Source organism: Anolis sagrei, chromosome 6 (genome assembly GCF_037176765.1).
Source record: "Anolis sagrei isolate rAnoSag1 chromosome 6, rAnoSag1.mat, whole genome shotgun sequence".
Lineage (NCBI taxonomy): Eukaryota > Metazoa > Chordata > Lepidosauria > Squamata > Dactyloidae > Anolis > Anolis sagrei.
In genome coordinates this window covers 70,072,660-70,096,304 of record NC_090026.1, presented here as the reverse complement: position 1 = coordinate 70,096,304, position 23,645 = coordinate 70,072,660, and the positions used below count along the sequence as shown (strand labels likewise).

The following is a 23,645-nucleotide window of genomic DNA, read 5'->3' as shown; positions in this document are numbered from 1 at the left end:
ACCGCCCTGAGTCCCTTCAAGGAGAGAGGGTGGTCTAGAAATAAAGTTTTATTATTATTATTACTATAAAATATTTCAGATAAAGTATAAGGCAAGTCAGAGCCATTTCAAGAAATAGCAAAAATATAAGCTAGGAAATAAGCTTGAACTGAAGTGAATTTGAATCCCATTAATTACATTAGCTAGAACTGATGGAAGTTGCAGTTCAATCATGATTTCTTTAAAAATGTTTGTGTCCTCAAGCCTTTCAATTTAACAAAAAACATCACAATCTGTCATTTAAAAAGTATGGGCAGGAAATTGTCAGTGAACAGGATGAAAGAAAAACTGAATTCTTCTCTGAGGCCCTTTCTACAATGTCATATAATCCACATTATCAGATTTGAACTGGATTATATGACTCTACAATGCCAGATAATCCATTCACAGCAGATAATCGGGATTTTATATAGCAGTGTATCAAAGGCCTGATATACATCTAGAACTACTGGGAAAGGTGGGTCATGGAGAAGTGGAAGGAAGCTGTGTATATCCTGTTGAAGCATAAGGCAGGAATGAGACTGAGGGTTGCTCCTCCTGGTAGGAACTCTCAAAAACCCTTTCCTGGCTATCAAAGTGAATGAGAGGATCAACTCACACAAGCATGCCCTTCCTCTCACTAATGGGAAACAATATAATTTACTGGAAACATTAATGTACATACTTTCCCCCATCATAGGTCTTACAGAGGTACAACCATGTTGTTACATGAAGGTCCTATGGATCATAACCAGGCCTGTCACAGTTGCAAAGTGGAAACATGGAGCTTTCTTTTCAGTATGAGTTTCAAATGTGTTACAAAGTCAGATTGAAATCCAACCCATTTCTCTCAGTTATGTGACAAAGGTACAAGTTAATTTAATATACCAGGCTCAATAATGCTTCATTACTTTCCATGGCAGGATACTCAGGGGGAGTTATGAAAGTCATTGGCTTCAATCTACAAGTCAAGTCTGAGTCATTAAACGAAATGAGTGGTGTCAAGGGTCTCATTTTCAAGGGACATGGCACCTTCAATTTCCATTCATTCTGAGTGCAGCTGTGACTGAGCAGCATTTCTGATAATCAGACCTTCAGTCTATAATTGAACACAACAGTATTAAATCCTATGGGAGACTTGTAGTTGTCATCAAACTCTATTAAGCACAAGCAAAAACAAAGCAAAGCTTTTCAAAACAGTGCCATGGATAGAAGGGGAAATGAAACTGGGCAATGGCCTTGAGACTTCAAGGTCTTTAATAAATAAAAACAAAAATACAGTTGCTTACTGATCTATCTTACAAAAGCAGAGAAAACAAAAAGCAACAGGATAATGTTATGTTTCCCCTTAAAACATCAGCTTTTGGGTTCAAGAAAATTCCTGGTATTAATACTAGCTAAGACCAACCACAAGCCAAAGTAACATTAGAAAATGTTGACCATTTCTGCTACCTTGGCAGCCACCTCTCCACCAAAGTCAACATTGACACTGAAATACAACACCGCCTGAGCTCTGCGAGTGCAGCATTTTTCTGAATGAAGCAGAGAATGTTTGGGGACTGGGACATCTGTAGAGATACCAAGGTGCTTGTTTATAAAGCTATTATGCTCCCAACCCTGCTATACGCCTGCGAGACGTGGACTGTCTACAGATGTCACATGCAACTCCTAGAACGATACCATTAGTGCTGCCTCCGGAAAATCTTGCAAATCTCTTGGGAAGACAAGCGGACAAATGTCAGCATGCTGGAAGAAGCAAAGACCACCAGCACTGAAGCGATGGTCCTCTGCCATCAACTCCGCTGGACCGGCCACATTGGCCGAATGCCTGACCACCATCTTCCACCGTCTACTCCGAACTCAAGAATGGAAAATGGAATGTTGGTGGGCAGGAAAAGAGATTTAAAGATGGGCTCAAAGCCAACCTTAAAAACTGACACTGAGAACTGGGAAGCCCTGACCTGTGAGCGCTACAGCTGGAGGTCATCTGTGACCAGCAGCACTGCAGAATTTGATGAGGCACAAATGGAGGGCGATTGAGAGAAACGTGCCAAGAGGAAGGCACGTCAAGCCAACCCTGACTGGAACCGCCACCCACCTGGAAACCAATGCCCTCACTGCAGATCAAGAATAGTGCTCCGTAGTCGCCTACGGACCCACCCTGGAGGATTATCCTACTCAGACAACGAGGGATCACCTAAGTAAGCAAGTAAGCTCTGAGAGGGCCTGTTCACAATGTCTTCATGGCAACATGGCTCCTTCCTTCATTTCTTCTCCTTATACCTGTCACCTTTCTTTCCGAATGACATCACAGAGGGGTGCTTCACCTAGCAAGAGACTTTGCATGCAGGCAGTCCATTCATCCATCTATCAAAGTCAAGGAATCATAGAGCTGGAAGAGACCACAAGGACTATCCAATCCAACCACTAGCCATACCCGTAAACACAATAAAATCATTCCTGACATATGCTTTAAAATGCCTAGAAGATACTTCACCACTTCTATATATATCCATAGCACCAGTTCCCAGAGCTTGGCATACAGGAGCTCAGCACACAAAGCAAGACAAACAGGGGTGTTTAGCGGGGGGGGGGGGGGGGGGGAGAGGTGGGGATTGCAAGGGAAGTTCAGATTTTCCTATTTAATTCTTTACTTAGTTTTGCTAAAATTGATGGTGAGGGAGTTCATGCAGTCCCCTGCAACAATTATGGAATGTTTGTATTCTTGCCTGAGGATATGGATAGCTATACTTGAAGTCAGTGGTCCTCTTGGAAGAGAAGGACTAGTGCCTCATGGATCCACACTACATCATATTAGAGAAGAAGAGGTTGCCTTGGACCCAGCAGCGCAGACTGTCTTGTTACGACAATCACACATGGGATCTCTCTGAAGAGCTCACTCTCCAAACATAGGAGGTAGACATTTGGACAAATGTTACACACAGAAGTAGAAGGACCAAGAATTATTATGTAAATTGAAGTTACAGAATCAATACGAAGTTCTCTCTAGCATCAGTGATGATGCAAAATAACAGAAGTTGCAACAGAGCTTGTCTTCAGGGAACATGCAGGTGTCCATGGAAAAGTCAGCACATGGAATGGCCTGCACCAAATCTTTAAAGAGATGGGTGGTGGTGGTAAGAGGCTTCCTGCTGAGAGGGACAAGAATGGTGGTTGTGGACCTGATTTGAAACATATGTTCTTCCCCTAGAGCAAAAATCTGACATGTAACAGAGATGCTGAAAAGGCTTTTCAGGCCCATAAACCAAAACCATTTCCTTTTTGTCCATGTGGGAACCAATAGCAATGCAAGGCATAGTCTTTGGGAGATCACACAGGATTATGAGGTTATGGATAAGACGCTGAAGGGCCTTGATGCACAGGTAGTGTTTCCTCCCAGGACAAAGATGCAGCCTGGGAAGATGGAGAAGGATAGCTGATGATTCCATCAGCAATGTCTTGGCTTCCTGGACCATGGTCTGAGGTTTAATGAAGTTGTGTTTCTGGGAAAGAATGGGTTGTATCTCACAGTGTTTTTGCCAACAGCCTTACAAACCTGAAACTGAGTTATCTAAGGGAAGGAGACAGCACTTGAGTAAGCAGTAGTTTAGCAACAGAGAGTACTTTTAGAGCCCTTCCATACAGCCATATAAACTCAGAATATCAAGGCAGATAATCCACCATATCTACTTTGAACTAGGTTATCTGAGTCCACACATCCATATAATCCAATTCAATGTGGATTTTATAGAACTGTGTGGAAAGAGTCTTACTACTACAGAAAGAATTGGGGAAAAAGTACAAGAACACCACAAAGCGAAGGTCTTTGGTGTCTCTACACTAAAACACAAAGCATGGGAAACAGACAACATGAACTTGAACTCTTGATACAACAATGCAAATATGATATAATTGGCATTCTGGTGGGATGAGTCTCATGACAGGAATATAATAACAGAGGGAGTATAACCAATTTCTGAAAAATAGACCAAACAGAAAAGGAGGGGGCATAGCATTGTATATAAAGAATATTTACACCTATGAGGTCCATGGTGTAAATCCTTAAAGCCAGGTTGGGAGTATCTGGGTAAAAAACAGGGAGAAAGAAACAACTTGAATGACACTCTGGCCATTAGCTACAGATCTCCAAGCCACATGGACGAATTGGATGATGCTTTTCTGGAACAGACAACCACACATTCAAAAAGGAGAGTTGTAGTAACAATGAGAGATTGTAAAGCATTCTGATATTGGAAATGTGTTTATCAGATGCAACAAATTCCTCATATGCCTTGCAGACAATTTCATGGTTCAGAAGGTGGAAGAAACAACAAAGCGATCAGCTATTTTAGATCTGATCCTAAGCAACTGGATGACCTGGTAAATGGGGTTGAAATGGCAGGTTCCTTAGAAAGGAGTGACCTTTACCACATAGAGTGAAGAAGGTATACAATAAGACAATTTTTCATATGCTCTCCTGCCAGCATAGAACAAAGTCTGAACATTTCCAGCGGATCTGTTTTGACCCAGTGTTTTAAACTTTGTGGGTATTTTATTCCAGGGCTTTTAATGTTTCATTTTTAAACATTGGCCATGTAGAATTTTTGGCATGAGGCAAGATTAAAATGTACAACTACAAAGTAAGTTTGAATGTACTGCTATAAAATAAGCACATACTACACATATAACTAGAATTCTGTGAATTATTTAGAGATAAATAAAACATGTATAACAGCAGGATACATTTCTTTCCCTACATGAAACATAGAAACGATTGTTAAACACTTGGAACACAAAGCTCAAAAAAAGCCAATTCAGTACAAATCATCTCAAGACCAAGATAAAGTAACCTGCAACTATATTAAAATGAATGTGTATGTGTGTCCTAATGGTCCAATCTCTCGCCCTGAAACACTAGGACTTTGTTCTAATTCATTCTTTAGAGTTGGGTAACTTGGATTGAGAGGAGGGGCTGACTGACAAGAACATGCAGCTCCTCATAGTCATGGTCCCCGAGTCCTAGGACCTCAGGGTTGAAGCATGAGAGGGCTCTACTCTCCAGTAGGATGCTGCAGATGCTACTCTCCAGTAGGATGCTGCAGACCCGTTACCATCATTCATTGACTGATGAAGAGACAAGAAGTGATTGAGCAGCCTCATGAGGTTATTGAGCAGGACACACTGACTTAATTAGGCACCTGATACCTGGAGACAATTGTCTATCAATCTCCAGCTTTATTGCTTTCAACCTTCCATGGTGGCTAGCAGTATTATTCAGGCATTAGTGTTTTTCTGACCTGGGACTGAGTATGATTTATGACCCTGTTTTACTTCTTGCTGGGTTTGTTAATGTGAACTACTAACTTGATTAATGACTCCTCAAACAATTGGCAGCCACCTTCTTCCTGCTGGATACTCTGTGAACAACCTGAATTGAATTAAATACTCAACAGTTCTTATAGTCTACCATCTGATTCCTAAGACATTTGCTGATAGGAGCATAGGGCTGACTTCAGGAAAGCAAATAAAATATTTCACACTTGGCATTCACACTTGGTATTTAAGATATACAAACAATTTCTGTCTTGCAGAATAATGTTCTTCTTCAGTATGGGATTTCCACAAAATATCTGTTGCTTCTATATATTACTTATCATCATTTCAAGTTTTAAAGATTAGAGCATTAAATGTTTTAGCACCTTCCTCTAAAAAAGCAATCTTACTTATGTCTGATATTAGCTCCCTACTAAATCTTATCAATCAGGAGAGAAAGAACTATTAAGATGCACTGCATTTCCTAAGAATAGCCAGCTATCAGTTTAAATCAGAACAGCTTGTTCTCTGAGTGTCAGAATGTTTCACAAGTTTTACTTATAATTTCTGGGATTGAAAAACAACATAAGTTTAAGTCAGCAGAAGATCTGGATGTCTTCAAATGGGCTCATAATTGATTCAGCCTACTAACCAACTGCCCATGTCTCACTTGGACTCCATCTACGCTGATCACTTAATGCAGTTCAAAGATAGGTTCAAATTGTGGAGGAGAGACAACAAATTCCCACAAAAATTCACAAAAGTAAGCTTTTAATGCACACCACTGCTCTGCGGTTTGTGAAATCACCATCCAGGCCTTAAACTGGTTTCGGGATTTCCTATGTAGTCATTTACACCCTTCAGGGAGATGGTGGCGGGGTATAAGAATAAATTTGTTGTTGTTGTTGTTGTTGTTGTTGTTGTTGTTGTTGTTGCTGCTGCTGCTATTGGTCACTGTGAGCAAGGAAGAGGCAATAGTTCTTTACCCAAGATAAATTGCATTTCATTATATCATATTTAAAATTATCTATCCATGAATCAGAAACTAAATGTGTACTCTGAACAAATGCATGTGTAATGACTTAATTAATTTGCAATACTTTCAAATGACCCCTGACAAAGTTAATTGCAAAGTTGGCTTCAGAGTTTGGGGTGCTGCTGCAGGAGCATGGCTTGATGGTGGTACAAACCAACCAACATACAAACATATTTTGACTTTTTTATATATATAGTTAAGAAATCTGATAACGAAAACGCATCTTTATAATTGCTGTCAAGACTTGCTGGCTTGTATGGTGGAAATTTTTTTGGATATCTAGCAAGCCTGGGGATTGAGATGAAATAATATTTAAAGCGAGCTGTCTAATTACTTTAGGTACTATGATTTAACACAATCAATAATTTTCAAAACCAAACCAGTAAAATTATAATTTTCAAAGTTTCAGAACAGATATCTGAATGCTGGCTATAAAGATAAGGTATACGGTTTTCAAAATCAGTTTTCTTTAAAGAAAATAATTTTAAATTGAATTGGAACCATGGAACATGAACTCAAGATAACCATATGAAAAGTTATAACTATAGTAACAAAGCTAAAATGTACACATTTCAATTCAAAGCTGCTATTCACATATAAAATTGTTAAAATATATTATATTTTGCTAAACTACTGAAGGTGTTTTACATTACATTTTAGAAAGACACAAACAGTAGCACAACTCTCTTAAATAACCCAATATGCTCCGGCCAGTTGTTTCTACTTGCTATGGGAACTTCTGGAAGAAAACTTTTCATGTACTGCAGAATCCTCTCTGCAACTGAAAAACAGTCACAACTGGGGATACGTTTCTCATCCATGTTCTGTTAACTTATAGGGGGATAATTTGTAAAGACAGCTACTTTTATATACATTTTCACAATTCATGAAGAATGGCCTGAAGTAAAGGTCTACCTCTCAGCAGCAGTTGCAAATGACCCATTGGGAAGGAAACTCATTGGAAGGGCTTTCAAGAAGCGATAAGATAAAAACACAGCAAATTGTTTTCTGGGGATTTCTTTAAATGGCATTTTGAAGAATAAACAAACCTTTTGCAGGAAAGATGGCAAGATTTATTAGATGAGAATATCACTCTGAAAATTTCTACTGCTGTAATTGTTTTTATGTACACAGCAGGCAACTCTCTACAGAATACAGCAGAAAGAAAAACTATGATCAGCTTATAAAGGTTGTAGCTTCTTCTGAAGCAAAGGATCCCCCTACTGCAAAATAATATTATTTAAAATAAAAAATGTAGTTGAGATAATAAGCAGAGCACCAAATGGAGTAATAGTATTTCATTTGGTCATCTTTCTTGTACTAATAACAAAATTTCAATTATTTTTTAAAAGCTAAGTAATAATTTCCTTCTAAATTGACAATACAGGATAAGGACAGGTTAACAAGAAAAAAAGTTTCCACATGAAGGAAAAAACAGGGGATCTTGCTCTTCATACATATTTGCTATACAGATGGCAAAATTCAAGATCTTCACATGCAGAGCTTGTTTGTTTAATGAGTATCTAATTTTAAAAGTACCTTATTGCTAAGCCAAACATAATGATCCATAATGTTTGAGTAAATATAAAAAATGGTGTGATCTCTTGCATATCACACAAGTATCAGAAAAGTGACAAATACCAAAAAAGGTCTCAGAGAAATTTCATATAGGAGCAGATGTCAAATATTGCTCATTCCCTAGTATGTACAGTGCAGATTTTATAAATTTTCTACAGAAATCCCCAGAAATCACAATTTCACTCACTTACTTTCAAAGGTCGAATTGTCCTCTATTGCCTAATCCATGTAGGCTCTTTTAGGGGCTCAACCTTCTCTATTGGACACTGCTGACTTGATCACATTGATCCACCTATCCTGCAAACACTTCCTTTTTCTTGCCATGGGGTCCGTCACATCGCAATAGTCAATGTGACGTCATCAGCACCTGAACCAATTCCGTACAACTAATCTGCAGCCTCCAATTCACAGAGTGAGGACTAATTTTCTTGTTCACTTGGATGTAACAGAAAAATATTGCTGGTGGGAGCATTTAGGCTGTATAAATTCAGGGTACCAAATTTTGAAAAAAAGAGGATACATGTATTGACTTAATACCTAAAAACTACCAATTGCTCTGGTTATTTCTACATTAAATACCCTATAAGCTCTGGCTGTTATAAGCAAAACCACTGCTCCTTAGGCGAGTCATTCCAACAACGACAAAGGTCTCATCTACACTGACTATGTAGGTCGGCGTGTATTCAGATCTGCCCCTCAATGGCTAAATACAGCACAGGATTGATCTGGCTTAACCCAAAGCAAGGTTACATTAACCCAGTCTTGCCCCCGGTTAAGCTAAATTTGGGGAAAGTTAACAGGTTATGGTAACTTGGGAAGGATTTGGACCTTTCTTTGACTTTACAGTTGTCAAGGCAGCTGGGCAGTTGGGATCCCTTCCTGCCCCTTGAGGGAGTCCCTCTCTGGATGCTATATGGGGCCAATCTGGTATCCGGGATGCTGGATCAGTCCTGCATTCGTAGTCAGTCTAGAAGAGCCCAGTGACAGACCTCCCTTGAAGCTAAGCAACATCCCAAAGATGGCATCATGGTCCTTTTTTCCTCTCCATCACTTTGAGATCTGAGGCTCTTCCCATAACTCCCATGGGCATGAGGCTGGTTGCTTTTGAAATTTAAATTGTCTTGCTCTAATTGAGAATGTCTCTCCTCCTCCTCCTCCTCCTCCTCCTCCTCCTCCTCCTCAGAGTTCTGCTAGCTGATTGCCTGCTTTCTCTAGTTCAGATCTTGTAAGAAAACCTAGATATTTTAAAAAACCTGCCTGGCTAGAAATTTTAGTCCTGAAGAAGAGGGCATTCCTGGGAAGTTGGAGGATGGGAATTTTGACACTGATAAAGAGGGCAGGTCCCCATGACCAGGATAAATGTTAACTGAAAGGTCTATAATGCCCTCACCAAGGGTTTGGGCAACTTCATCCTGATATAGCCTTACCGAGGAAGGAGCATTTCCAGCACGATGAAGTTCATCTATCTATAGCAGTGAACCAGGTACTCTGAAGAAATTTGCAAGTGGCTGTGAGGGCCATATTGGTCGGTCTGGTGGGGGATAGGATCTAAGTAGATGCCTGCCCCTTATTTGTAGTATGTAATGGGGGAGAAAAGGAGTTCATTGAGCACATATGGTATCCATTTGTTGAAAGGCAGATCATTGAAATTACTCTACATGTCATGACATGAGAGCATGGAAGCAGAGTGCCACTGACCTGAAAATGTTGGTCTTTCTAGAAGTCATGTGAATTGATGAAATGACCAGCACCTTGGCTTTCCGGGAGATGGCCAGCCAGTGAGAAAACTAACCTGTTTTTTTTCCCTGCAGGACTTAGGTGTTTTGCCAAAGGGAAGCTAGGGAAGATATCTGCTCATGTGCTAGGTTAGTCCTTAAGCATTAACTACTGATTCCTTATTTTCAAAATATCAATTAATATTACATATTAAAACTGTAAATTTACATAGAACCATTCCACAACCATTTCCTGCTCTCTTTCAGCCTCTTCCAATCTTCACTCAATAGTACTAGCAAAGATGGCGATAAGAAATTATTGTAGAGAATAGAAAGGCTGTTTCAAATGACCAGCAGAAACAAAAATAATCAAGAAGGATGAGTGATTTTACAAGTAAGCAGTACCAGGAGAATTGAAAAGAGATAAAATAAATGAACAGATGGAGAATGCAGCAAAGCAAGCCAAGAAGAAGAGACAGTTCTAAGGCACAGATGCTGCTTTGAATTATTCAAGGTGATGGTCTAAAAATAAATATACCAAGTTACAAATCATTATTTCCAGGTAGTAAAAAATACCCCAAATTAGCTAAGATCTATGGTGTGTAGTCATATACAGTTTGATCTAGCCTTAATCATGCTTAAAGTAGTACCTAGGCTACTTACCCAAGGAAGTAGTAGATCAATTCCCACTTATTTAAATGGATCTGTTGTAAGTATGACAAAGTCTGGTCTGCACCTCCTGAACTTAACTAATTTTTTGATCATGCCTTAAAGTGGATTTTGTGTAAACATCTTAAAATGAATGGAGATGGGACATGTGACTAAGTGGAGGAAGACACAGACAGAAGACAGATTGAACTGAGGTCTGATATTATGCAATACTATTCCCTATCTGCATACTTATTTGAATGGAGGGCTACTATGTAGAATGAGACACAGAAAATGTTCCCATGTTTGGTGCATAGACAGCCTAGATTACAGGATTTTTTTTTGGTAAATGTTTTATTATTCGTTCTTGTGCGGAAATGTCTGCTAAGGAAATCAGAGACAGCTTCCAAAACAGATTCCCAAAGAAACATGTTGGTTGCCCAGGGACTCATTTAACCTGTATCTCCCCAAGGCACTGATCTATAAGCAGGGCATCCAAGAATCCCAGCTGTTACTATAAATCTGTTCGTTGATTCAGAGAGATGATCAAAACGAGGTGGAGTCCTCAACAGAAGGAGCATTGTTATACTATATTTACATGCTGACCAATGCAAAGCATGATTTCCAGTCTCCATATGTATTGTGTTTACTGGGAGTGCTTGACACCAGTCCTTAACCTGGCACATACTCCCCCTCCCCTAAACTTCAATGAGAGGGGGAAATTAAAACAGCCACTCCAATGGTTGCTCTGCAGTATCTACAAGGTCACATTAGATCTTAGGAAAGTCCCAATCACTGCACAGCGTTCCCCATAAATAAAATGCATGTGGAGATCAGAAATCATGCTTTACATTGTGAAATATGGGGCTATGTCTTTTTGTCCTTTAGTACCTTCTGTCTCATTCCTCCATGCAAAGTTTTCTGCCACAATGTCTAGGAACAAGCAGTACAGTATTCAAAATCAAAGCTGAGATTTTTTGGGTGCCACACTTTAAAAGCAAGCCCATTAGCAGATGGAAAACATACCTCTGCTTGTTCTATAATTCTTGCAAAACATCAATAAAAGGCACAGAGACAGAAAATTGTTTCTTACCACTGTGTATCATTCCACTGTGTATATGCTCTGTAATCTTTTAGTGTATTTCAGCAGAATAATAAAATTTAAAGAGATGTGAACAAAAACCAGTCAAATCTAATTTCTCAGCTAAAGAAGTGGTGCAAAGATCTGTTGGTGAAAAGTAGTCAAGCCAATGATGTATAATTAAAACCTGACCTACTCCGCTTGTTTGCACTGTTGTGAGCTTCCAGATCATCACAGCATTTAGAAGGCTTAGCATGTTATGCTTACACTTTTCAACACACTCTGCAAGTGCTAATTAGTCAAACATTAGATGGGAAATTATCCCATCTCATCATATCAAACATAGCCAAAGAGACAATGGGGTGAACTGCCAGAACAGTTTTTAAATTACATATTTCTTCAGGGAATTCTCAGTACAAACACCTTTGTGAGTGCTTTTGTAAGGCCTCACACATTCCAATAAATCTAGCAGTTCAATACCTCTTTCTGCCGACATTTAATACAAAACAGATGAAAACACACTGTCAGGCTAACAAAATAACAATATTGTCTAGATTACCATTTTCCTCTGTACAATAGCTCAGAATACTGTATTAGTAATTAAAAACTCACAAAGCCTAATAAACAAGGAAAATATCTTGTGGCACTTAATAAAAAGAATCAACTTATCAATGAACTCAGTTTCATGGAGGAGAGTCCACCTCATAGAAAGATGAAGTGCTATCAGAAACTATCGTATATATAATCAAAATTACGCTGGGAGCAGCAGAGAGAGTTTGTTGGTAGTGAGAGTAGAGAAAAATAAAATGTGCAACATCCATGAGTGTTTATGTCATAATAGATGTGTTTTCTTTTACAGTGTCACCCTGTTGTATCTCCTGCAGATGAACATGGTTATGCCTGTGAAAATAAAATATGTAATTCAGTTAAGGACCTATTATTGTTGTAAAAGAGCTTAGGGAAAGTGTTTTCGCTCAGCTGGCTTAAAGCAAAATCTGACATTTTACTGCTGTATTTGTTCCAGGTATTACCACTAGAAGTGTTCTAACTGCCACAAGGGCTAAGCTGACCCACGAAAGATATTTTTGTTAATATTTATAGGCACTGAAAAAAGGCTTCCCATTTTGCAACCTACAAATAGTACATTTTCCCTATGAGTAGTGAATCCCACCTTAGCAGTGAATCTGCTAAATGTTTTATTATGAACTTTAGCCCCAAACAGGTTCAGAATTTTGGGCATCTCATGTAAAATTCAGATTAAAACCTGGGATGGGTTCATAGGCCCACTGACATAGATGCTATCTGTGACCGCTGCTGTTTTTTGTTGCGACTCACATAGCAATTTTTAGGCTTCTGAAGTCAAAATCATTCCAAAGAGGGTGAAGCTGTATATCAGGAAAGAAGCAGTTCAAGCAGGTGTCAGACAAGGAAAATGAGTGGAGGGTTTCCAAGGGATCAGACAGTAAAAGAAGAGCATGCCTATGTGTCTCACCTCCCAGTGAATAGGCAATAAGAAACAATGACCTGTGTTGACTGGAAAGTGTGTGTGTGTGAATGAGAGCGAGAACACAAACATTGTAATGGACTGAAAATGAACGGGTGAAAACACATTCTGCAATAAAAACCTCAGTGCAGAAAAGCCCTTGACGACTTAGTACCTGTTACTGGTATGCTGTAAATGAGGAATGAAAAATATAGTTATTTTGCAATCTCACATAAGTACAGCACATTTCAAATGTTTATACCCTGCTCACTATAATGACAACTTTTTCAATGATTTATTTCATTATTTTGAGATGTTTTTGCTAAAAAAATGTGCAAAAACTAATGCCACTTTGCTCAAAATACATAGCTATCTGCACATATATATCATCTTCTGTATAAAACCCAATGTTTTTATACAAATAAAATTTCCCCCAAAGTGTTCAAAAAAGGGGAAGATTAAGATTGATCTTTTTCTTATCTTTTTTCACACATTTTCACATCAAGGATACACCAATGTAAACATACACTAATAATACACTATATTGAGGTGTGTGGCCTTGCAGCAACCTTGCTTCATGCACTCTTTATCATATGGGATTGATCCATAGTTTAATGCTTGTTGTGATGGTCTAACATAGACAGTGGTGGAACCAACAATAACTACAAGAACACAAATAGTACAACTACTGCTAATACTGGTGAATGGTCAGAGGTTTGTTGAACCCCACCACTTGTGACAGGGTCCCTGGCATTTCAATAGCTCACTGTGAAGCATTTGCTTAGTTCTTCGCTGATAATGTCACTCTGATTCACTCCAATCTGGAGCCACAGTTACTGTAGTCTCTGAAGATGTAATGAGCACCGGTTTTAATTGGTTCATTTCAATTTGTGCAACCCGAGGACATTGACAAGATTCTTGGAGAGGCAAGGGCGACCACATGCATTCTGGACCCCTGCCCCTCCTGGCTGTTAAAGGAAACCAGAGGGAGTTTGGCAGAGTGGGTAAAGGCCTTTGGGAAGGCAAAATTCCAGTGGCCTTAAAAGAAGCTGTGATAGAACCAATGATTTAAACAATTTTCGGCCAGTCTCCAATCTCCCCTTTTTGGACAAAGTCTTGGAAACATGTGTTTGCCTCGCAGCTCCACGGGTTCTTGGATTCAACTGACTATCTGAATCCATTGCAGTCTGGTTTCAGACCAGGCTATGGAACTAACAATGGTCACCTTAGTGGATGATCTCCTCAGAGAGCGCGACAGGGTGAGTATGCCCCTGTTGTTTCTGCTGGACCTCTTAGCGGCCTTTGATACCATAGACCGCGTATCCTTCTGGGTCACTTCATGAGGATGGGCCTTGGGAGGTACCTGTGCTATCTCGAGGATCGTACCCAGAACGTGTTGTTGGGGGACACCTGCTCAGACCCACAGCCATTGTCCTGTGGTGTCCTGCAGGGCTCAGTATTGTCCCCAATGTTGTTTAACATCTACCTGAAGCCATTGGATGAGATAATCCAGAGTTTTGGTTTGATGCCGTCTGTATTCAGATGACATCTCAGTCTATTACTCCTTTGCACCAGATGCTAAGGAGGCTGTTCAAGTCGTGAACTGGTGCCTGGCTGCTGTGATGGTCTGGATTAGGGTGAACAAAGTGAAGTTATATCCAGACAAGACAAAGATCCTCCTGGTCAGCCGCAAGACCAAACAGGGTGTAGGGTACACTTCTCTGAAGGTGCAGGTTCACAGCTTGGGAGTTCTCCTGGACTCATTGCTGAGCCTGGAACCTCAGGTTTTAGGTGTGGCTAGGAAGGGAGGGGCTTTTGCACAATTAAAACATGTGCAGCAGTTGTGCCAGTACTTTGGGGAGTCAAACTTGGCCATGGTGGTCCATGCTCTTGGGACATCCAGAATAGACTACTGCAATGTGGGGTTGCCTTTGAAGACTGTTCGGAAGCTTCAAATAGCCCAATCAGAAGTAGCAAGGCTAATAACTGGGGCGGCATAAAGGGACACACAACTCCCCTGTTACATCAGCTCCACTGGCTGTCTGTTTGCTACCAGGCACAATTCAAAGTGCTGGCTTTGACCTATAAAGCCCTTAAAGGCCCCAGCCCAGTTTACATATCTGAACGCATTTCCCTTTACAAATAACAGTAAAGACTATGATCTTCTGAGGAGGTCCTGCTCTTGGTCCCACCACCATCACAAGCACGTTTGGTGGGGATGAGAGAGAGGGCCTTCTCAGTGATTGCCCTCCAGCTATGCAGCTCCCTCCCTGGTGAGATTAGATCAGCCCCCCTCCCTCCTGTCCTTTAGAAAGATAGTAAAAACCTGGCTGTGGGACCAAGCCTTTGGGACAGTGCAATAAGGCAATAATAGGAAACCCACTCCACTGACTGGAGCCAGAATGGTGTTTTGAGATGGTTTTAAACAACTGATTTTAAAGCAGATGTAACTGATTTTAGTGTTTTTATATATCTATAGTTATTTTATGTTCCAGCAAGGAATGCTTGCCGTATATATGTTGTGCTCTTTCCTGAATCCTCTTTGGGATGTGAAGGGTGGAATATAAATGTTTCAAATAAATAAATGAATAAATAATACATCTGAGATCAAATTAGAGGAGCAGCAAGTGATATCTTTGGCTGTTACCAAAATAAAGTTTTCTAATTTTAATAATTATAAATCCTTATTTTGATAATATCTGATAGTTATGCTTCATACTTATAAATTACATTTGAGTCTTTTAGAGCCTTTCCACGCAGCCATATAACCCAGAATATAAAGGCAGGAAATCCCGCAATATCTGCTTTGAACTAGGATATCTGCGTCTGCACTGCCATATATTCCAGTTCAAAGCTGATATTGTGGGATTTTCCGCCTTGATATTCTGGGTTATATGGCTGTGTGGAATGGCCTTACGATTCATCTAAGTGGTGGTAACGAAATTTTAACTGTCTGGCTTAGTTAAGAACGGTTCATTTGTTTAAAAAGTGCCTTTTCAAGACAAAGTATCTACCTTACAGGCAAAATGCATGGATAAACTGAAAGATTGAAAGAGGTTGAATTACGGACCAAAAGTGTGGTTTTGGAAGATTGACAAAATAGTTATTAAAACTGTTGGACTGTGACTGTGAAAAGCGCTTTATAGAAAATAATTACCTTTCACACACACATTGCTGTATTTTAAAAACAAAATTGTGATTAGTCACAATATTCAAGAGTTATCTGTGGAGTTATTCAGCCCAAGACTTTAATGTTCTTCTTCAAGCAGTCATGGAAGGAAATCATATATAGTGAAAACATTTAATTATATTGGAAAGATATATTGTTTTTTCACATGAAGCATTCCAGCCAAACACTTCAAGTGCCTCATCAGTATTCCAATAAACTCACAACTGCTCTGCAATGCAACTACTGTACGTTGTGACAGAAAACATTTTCTTTTAAATGCATTCATTCATCATTCATGAATGGAAAAAGATGGGCCATATTGGGAGGGCACATAACCAGAAAGCAGAACAACTAAATTCTGGTGCAGCCTGAAACATTTTTTTTAACAAACATCCAGGATTTAATTTTGTAAAGCCTCCTTTATTTTATTGATTTTGGTCCAGTGTGTAATTTTCCTCCTCTGCATAAAATGTAGATTCTTCTGCTGTAGAAGATTTAAGGTACAACTTCCCTGTGACCTCAAACATAATGAAACACAGAAAACGCATGAACATGGAAAACAAACCCTTCTACAGAAATAATTGGCTCTTATCTTAACTATCACATTACATTTGCAATAGACCACAGTTATGTGGAAGAATATCGCCATACTATTTAATAAGATGGTTTTCATCTAATCCTGTATTGCGTGTGTACTATAAACACGTGCAGAGACATACCTTTTAGCAGAGTTCCCCCTCCCCAGTATTCTTTTGGTGTTTGTTTCATGTTGCCTCTTGTGATGATATAATGATGTTTTTAAATGATGAAGCTAGTTAAATAGCATGTGTTTTGTTATATATACAGTCTGCTAGCATTGCCCGGTGAATTAAAGGCATTTCATCATTCTGCATAATTATTAAAGATTTATTTATTTACTAGTCCCCTGCCACGTGTTGCTGTGGCGCAGTCTGGTGATCTGGAAAATAAAGTAATGAGAAAGTGTTGGTTTCTAATATATGTAATTCCTTTATGCTTGTGAGTAAACAGTATTTCTTGTTTCTTTGTCAGTGTTGATATGGAGTGTGTCTGGTTTGCCTACTCTGGAACATGCAACATATCATAGTCCCTCTTTAAGGGTCTCTTTCAAATCTATGATATTATATCTCTCTGTATGTGTGTGTGTGAATCATATCTATCTATCATCTATCTATCATCTATCTATCTATCTATCTATCTATCTATCTATCTATCTATATGACTGGATGGCTCTTTGTCAGGAGGGCTCTGATTACATTTTCTTGCCCTGGTGAAGAGAGTTGGACTGGATGACCTTAAGTATTTTCTGTTGGTCATGGGGGTTCTGTGTGGGAAATTTGCCCCTGTTCTGTCGTTTGTGGGATTCAGAATGCTCTTTAATTGTAGTGAACTATAACTCCCAGTAACTACAAATCCCAAATGTCAAGGTCTATTTCCTCCAAACTCCATCTGTGTTCATATTTGGGCATATGGAATATTTGTGTCAAGTTTGGTCCAGATCCATCATTGTTTGAGTTCACAGTGCTCTCTGGATGTAGGTGAACTACAACTCCCAAACTCAAGGTCAATGCCCACCAAACCCTTCCAGTGTGTTCTGTTGGTCATGGAATTCCTGTATGCCATGTTTGGTTCAATTCCATCATTGGTGGAGTTCAGAATGCTTTTGATTGTAGGTGAACTATAAATACCAGCAACTACAACTCCCAAATGTCAAGGTCTATTTCCCTTAAACTCCATCTATGTTCATACTTGGGCATATGGAATATTCGTGCCAAGTTTGGTCCAGATCCATCATTGTTTGAGTCCACAGTGCTCTCTGGATGTGGGTGAACTATAATTCCCAAACTCAACGTCAGTGTCCACCAAACCTTTCCAGTTTTTTCTGTTGGTCATGGGAGCCCTGTGTGCTAAGTTTGGCCCAATTCCATCATTGGTGGAGTTCAGAATGCTCTTTGATTGTAGGTCCAAATTTGATGTCAATTCCCCCAGTGGTTTTTGAGTTCTGATGGTAGCACGAACTAACATTACATTTTTATTTACAGTATTTATATTCTGCCCTTCTCACCCCGCAGGGGACTCAGGGCGGATTACAATGTACATATACATGGCAAATATTCAATGCCATAGACATACAATATATATAGATAGACACCCAGAGGCTATTTAACATTCCAGCTTCATAATCTTGTCTCCTGCATATGTCATCAGTTGGAGACTCCTCCTCCCAGCACCAACTGCCGCTCTGAGCCAGAGTGAAGACAGGGGAGGCCAGGGGACACTTCCACTTTGTCTCCTGTGCTGTGCTAATTTATAATATAATATAATATAATATAATATAATATAATATAATATAATGTATATACATATATTTATAATATTATAATGTAATACAGTATAATGATAATAATAATATGATATTATAATTATATATTTTATATTACATGTAATATTACTAATAATATTACAATATAATTGTATAGTACAATATAGTGATGTATAGCACCGATATTGTACTGTGGTCATGGTATAATGTAGTGTGTGTGTATATATGTATGTGTGTGTATATCTATCTATCTATCTTGCAAGCTGCTCTGAGTGTAAGTTGCTCTGAGCTCTGGGGTGAGAAGAGGGGCATATAAATGTCGCAAATAAATAAATAAATAAACAATAAGGGTATAGTACAGTATAGATACAGTAACCCCATCCACTATTTCACCTGGCAACTGATACAGTGGCCTCAGCCATGAGAAACCGGAAGATAAGGGCTTGAAAGAGGTGTGTGTTACACACCTTTTGTGGTATTCCCATAGCAAACTTGTCGCCCTTGTGCTTTCTCTGCTATTGCTAGTGATGCCAGTGATGAACCAGTAGTGTTCAACATTGTACACAGAATGGGGGCACAAGGTGATCTCTTGTCTTTTAAGCAACAAAATATGTTCGCCCTGACTGATAAGCAGAGTTCAAACTATCTTCATTAATTTTTGCTATTGTTGCTGATACAGTTGCCTTTTATCATTTCACATGAAAAGATATTTCACCTGAAGCGATAATAGAGCCTTCTTTCTAGCAAGGCCATCAAAATTCTCATTCATTTTTGTCATCTATGACAACTTGGGTGAGGTTACTTTCAAGGTTATGGTGCCACAACTATGAATCATTATCTAAATGTCATTCTGTTCACTGTGTTCTATTTAAATATAAAAGAACCCCCCAAATGTAAACGACTTGCAATCTTGATGTTGTCCGAACTGCTTTTAATGGGATAATATCTGCTTTAAAAGAATGTTTGAAAACAAAATAACTAAAAGGCAGAACAAACTAATTTTAACTAATCTTATGACTTCAGTAACACAACAGCCATTATTACTATAGGCGATCACTCATGGCTGAGAATGATTATCTTCCAAGGGCAGAGTCTTGATGGTGGGTCCGTAAGTGACTGTAGAGACCTATTCTAGATTTGTATGGTCTTCCACAACAAATACATAGATTTCCAGGTGGAAGGTGGTACCGACAAGGTTTTGCTTGATGTGCCATAATCTTGGCATGTTTCTCCCTTGTGCCCTCTATTTGCACCTCTTCAAAACCCATCGCACTGTTGGTAACAGCTAACTTCCAGTTAGAATGCTTGAGTACCAGGTTTTCCCAGTTCTCAGGGTTTATTCCTTTTTTTTAAAGGCTAACTTTAAATTGACCTTTAAATCTCTTTTGCTATCTATCAACATTCTGTTTTCCATTCGCAGATTGAGAGCATAGTAACTGCTTTGGGAGATGGTGATCAGGTATCAGGACAATGTGGCCAGTCAATTGAAGTTGACAGCAGAGAATCATCGCTTCAATGCTGGTGTTCTTTGTTTCCTCCAGAATACCAATGTTTGTCCGCCTATCTTCCCAAGAGATTTGCAGGATTTTTTTGGAGGCAACACGGGTGGGATTTTTCCAGAAGTTGAGAGTGACATTTGTAGATGCTTTGCAGGTGTATAATAGAGCTGGAAGGGCAATCTATATAAATAAATATGTAATGTTCATTTGTGGGATTAACATAACTCAAAAACCACTGGACAAATTGCCACCAAATTTGGCTACGAGACAACTATTAACCCAAGGAGTGACCATCACTCAAACAAATTGAGTTTGTCATTTGGGAGTTGTAGTTACTGGGATTTATAGTTAACGTACAATCAAAGAGCATTCTGAACTTCACCAATGATGGAATTGAACCAAATGTGGTACACAGTACTCCCATGACAAACAGAAAATACTAGAAGGGTTTGGTGGGCATTGATGTTGAGTTTGGGAGTTGTAGTTCACCTACATCCAGAGAGCACTGTGGACTCAAATAATGATGGATCTGGACCAAACTTGGCACAAATATTCCATATGCCCAACTATTCCATATGCCCAAACATTATAGTTGATCCATTAACACTGATGACATGTTGCAGCATGGTGGTCAGAGATTTATTTATTTTGTGTCAAAAGCATTGCATAAATAAAAAGTATAAAACTGATAAAATAGAGAACAAGTGGCTAAATAATTTTAGAGATTAACAGATTCTTGTTTTAGGTGTTATGTACTGATTTTATTAATTTTTTTATCTCAGTTCTGTAAAATTGACTTTCCATTTCTATATATATATATATATATATATGGGGTGAGGGTGCGAGTGGATTGCTATAAAAGCCAAATGTGAGCAGCAAGTAAAAGAAGATTTGAACACTTATGGCAATAATTTGACCCGGACTGGTTTTTAGACACTGATTTTAATAGGCGTGTGTTAATCAATTGTTTTAATTATTGTTTTAATATTTTAAATGTTTTAATGTATTGTTGATTGTTTCTTTTAATATATTTTTATTGTTTTCTTGATTGTTTTATTATGATGACACCGTATGGTGTTTGTGAGGCCACCCTGAGTCCCCCCTTGGGGGTGAGAAGGGCGGGGTATAAAAATAGGAAATAAATAAATAAATAAAATATATTGTGTGGGGGTTGCTTCACAATATTACCAAACAATTATTCTAGATATTTCTAAAGGAAGCTTCCTTCATTAATTCAAAACAGTTAAGACACAGAATACCAAAGAATTTGTTTTTTTGATTACTCAAGCTAGCAAGAAACAAATTTAACTAAAGTATATTAGTGAACTCCTCTATTTGTGTGTAAATTGTTTTTTTTCATCTTTGCCTCTATAGATGAGCATTTGAAAGTGAAATGGAAGGTTATTTGTAATTAGAACACAATTGGTTTCTTAAAGGGAAAAGATTTCAAGAACCATGCTTGTCTTTTAAGTTTCCATTAATATAAAGGGAAATAAGGTTGAGCTGAGCCACAAAGACTTGTGTTCCCTTTGAATTATTTATCTATTGAACAAGAGTTTAAGACTACATTTTGTCAAGGCTGAATTTGGCCTTGAAAATAAATAACATAAGCATCCTTGGCACAATCTCAATAGGACTTATTTTGTGTTCTCTGAATCATTCCCAAACAGACATCAGAGTCTGAGCTAAGAGAATGAATCCATTTCCCTGGATCCTTATGGGACGAAAGGCCATTTGCCCTTTTCTTTTCTGCCCCCCTTCAAGAAACCAACAAATAAAAAAACACAGATATTGAGTTACATTCACATAGATGTGTCAAAGTTCACAACTGAGGGGTACATAGGCCATACTGAACCAAACCATTAGTCTTATTTCTAATGAAAATATTTTTTGTCAGTGATTTGCTCTCAACCATCTGAATGGTCCTTGAACAAAACCTCTAGACTAGAACAACATGGAAAACCAGAAATGAGATTATGTTTGTAGCAGGGAATTGAGTAATCATATTAAATTTTGTGTGTGCACATTCCATTTATTTATTTGTTTGTTTGTTTGCAGTATTTATATTCTGCCCTTCTCACCTTGAAGGGGACTCAGAACAGATCACAGAACACATACAAGGCAAACATACAATTCTGTTATAACATTGACAAGACAGACAACTGTACATAGATAGAGGTATATATAGGCTTCTTGGAGGCTGTGCTCGGTTCCAGCCACGGTGTGTGTGTGCCGTCACTCCACTTTTCCTGCTGAAGAGCTTTGTTTGTAAACATCCTCCTTGATCGAATCACCGGCATTTTTCTGGCATTTCCTTATGGGTGCCTTAAATACCTCCCCGCTTTAAAATGGTACCTATTTATCTACTCACGTTGTTTTCGAAACTGCTAGGTAGGCAGAAGCTGGGTTAAAGGCCAGGAGTTCACCCTGACCTGGGCTTCGAACTGTCAACCTTTCAGTTAGCCTGCTGTGCTAAAGCCCGGCCCATTTCAACATGGTAGAATTATTTTAAATAATATTAGTTGAAATCACTGAAATATACTTTAGCAGTTTCACTTTTATAATGTTCCACACAGATTTTACAAACCTCTCACTTTACCTCTCAAAGAGTTTCTCCCACTTTTTGTTTGTCCTTGCTTTGTCCAATGTCACAAGATTTTACTTACCGCACTGAAATTCTTGGCAATTTTATCTCACTTAGCATATAGGAAACACTGCTTGAACACCAAACACAAAGTAGCTGCACACAATAACATCCTGCAGAAACTTACTGGCAGCACAAGGGGTGCAGACCCAAAATTAATAAGAGCATCAGCCCTGGCCTTGTTTTACTCAACTGCTGAGTATGTCTGCCCTGTTTGGCATAAGTCGGCCCATGCAAAGCAGGTGAACATAGAATTGAATGAAAAATGCAGAATAATCACAGGATGTCTTAAACCTACACCTATTGATAAACTCTACAAGCTAGCTGACATTGCCTCCCTGATGTGCGATGGGAGTTGCTGCTAAATGTGAGAGAAATAAGGTTGAACACTGTGAAAGCCACCCACTACATGGCTACCAGCCTCCTCCCAGTAGACTCAAATCAAGGAAAAGCTTTATGAGAACTAACACTTCTCTTGGCATCCCCCAAGCAACAGCAAGGGTATCCCTCTGGGCAGCTAAACCAGGAAATCCCAACTGGATGGCCCCCCAAGAGGGTCTTCCTCCACGGGCAACCCAGGAAAGGGCAAGTGGAGTGGGAAGATCAAAAGACAACCTGGCAAAATGGCACTACCTAAAAGAATCCCACACCTTATGTGACTGTGGAGCTGAACAGACAACTCCACATCTGTATGTTTGTTCACTATGCTCTGCCTCATATAGAGGAATAATTGTTGGAGGCTACAGACAATGCCATTGCTGTTGACCGTTTTTGGTCAAAAGATATTTAGCCACTTGCGCTCCTTCTATTTTATCGGTTTTATACTAATTTATGCAATGCTTTTGATACAAAAAAAAAAAAATCTCAGCTTTCATAATATCCCCATTTATTTGCACTATTTATATAATGTATGCACCTTTCTCACCACTCAATAACACACACACACAATTATGTGCAGTTTACTCATCCATATTTCATAGTGTGCCTAACCTGTTTCCATCTTATGGCACTCCTAAGGCAAACCTATCACAAGGTTTTCTTAGGAAGATTTACTCAGAGGAGGGGATGCCATTATCTGCATTTGATGCTAAGAAACTGTGACTTGGCCAAGGTCACCTAC

At 39.0% G+C, this 23,645-nt stretch overlaps 1 protein-coding gene across 2 annotated transcripts in view; it reads right to left on the bottom strand.

The window, feature by feature from the left end:
- The window catches only part of ELMO1 (engulfment and cell motility 1), a 341,069-nt gene that overhangs the window by 104,500 nt on the left and 212,924 nt on the right, over positions 1–23,645 (bottom strand). The gene's annotated exons all lie outside the window — the stretch shown is intronic.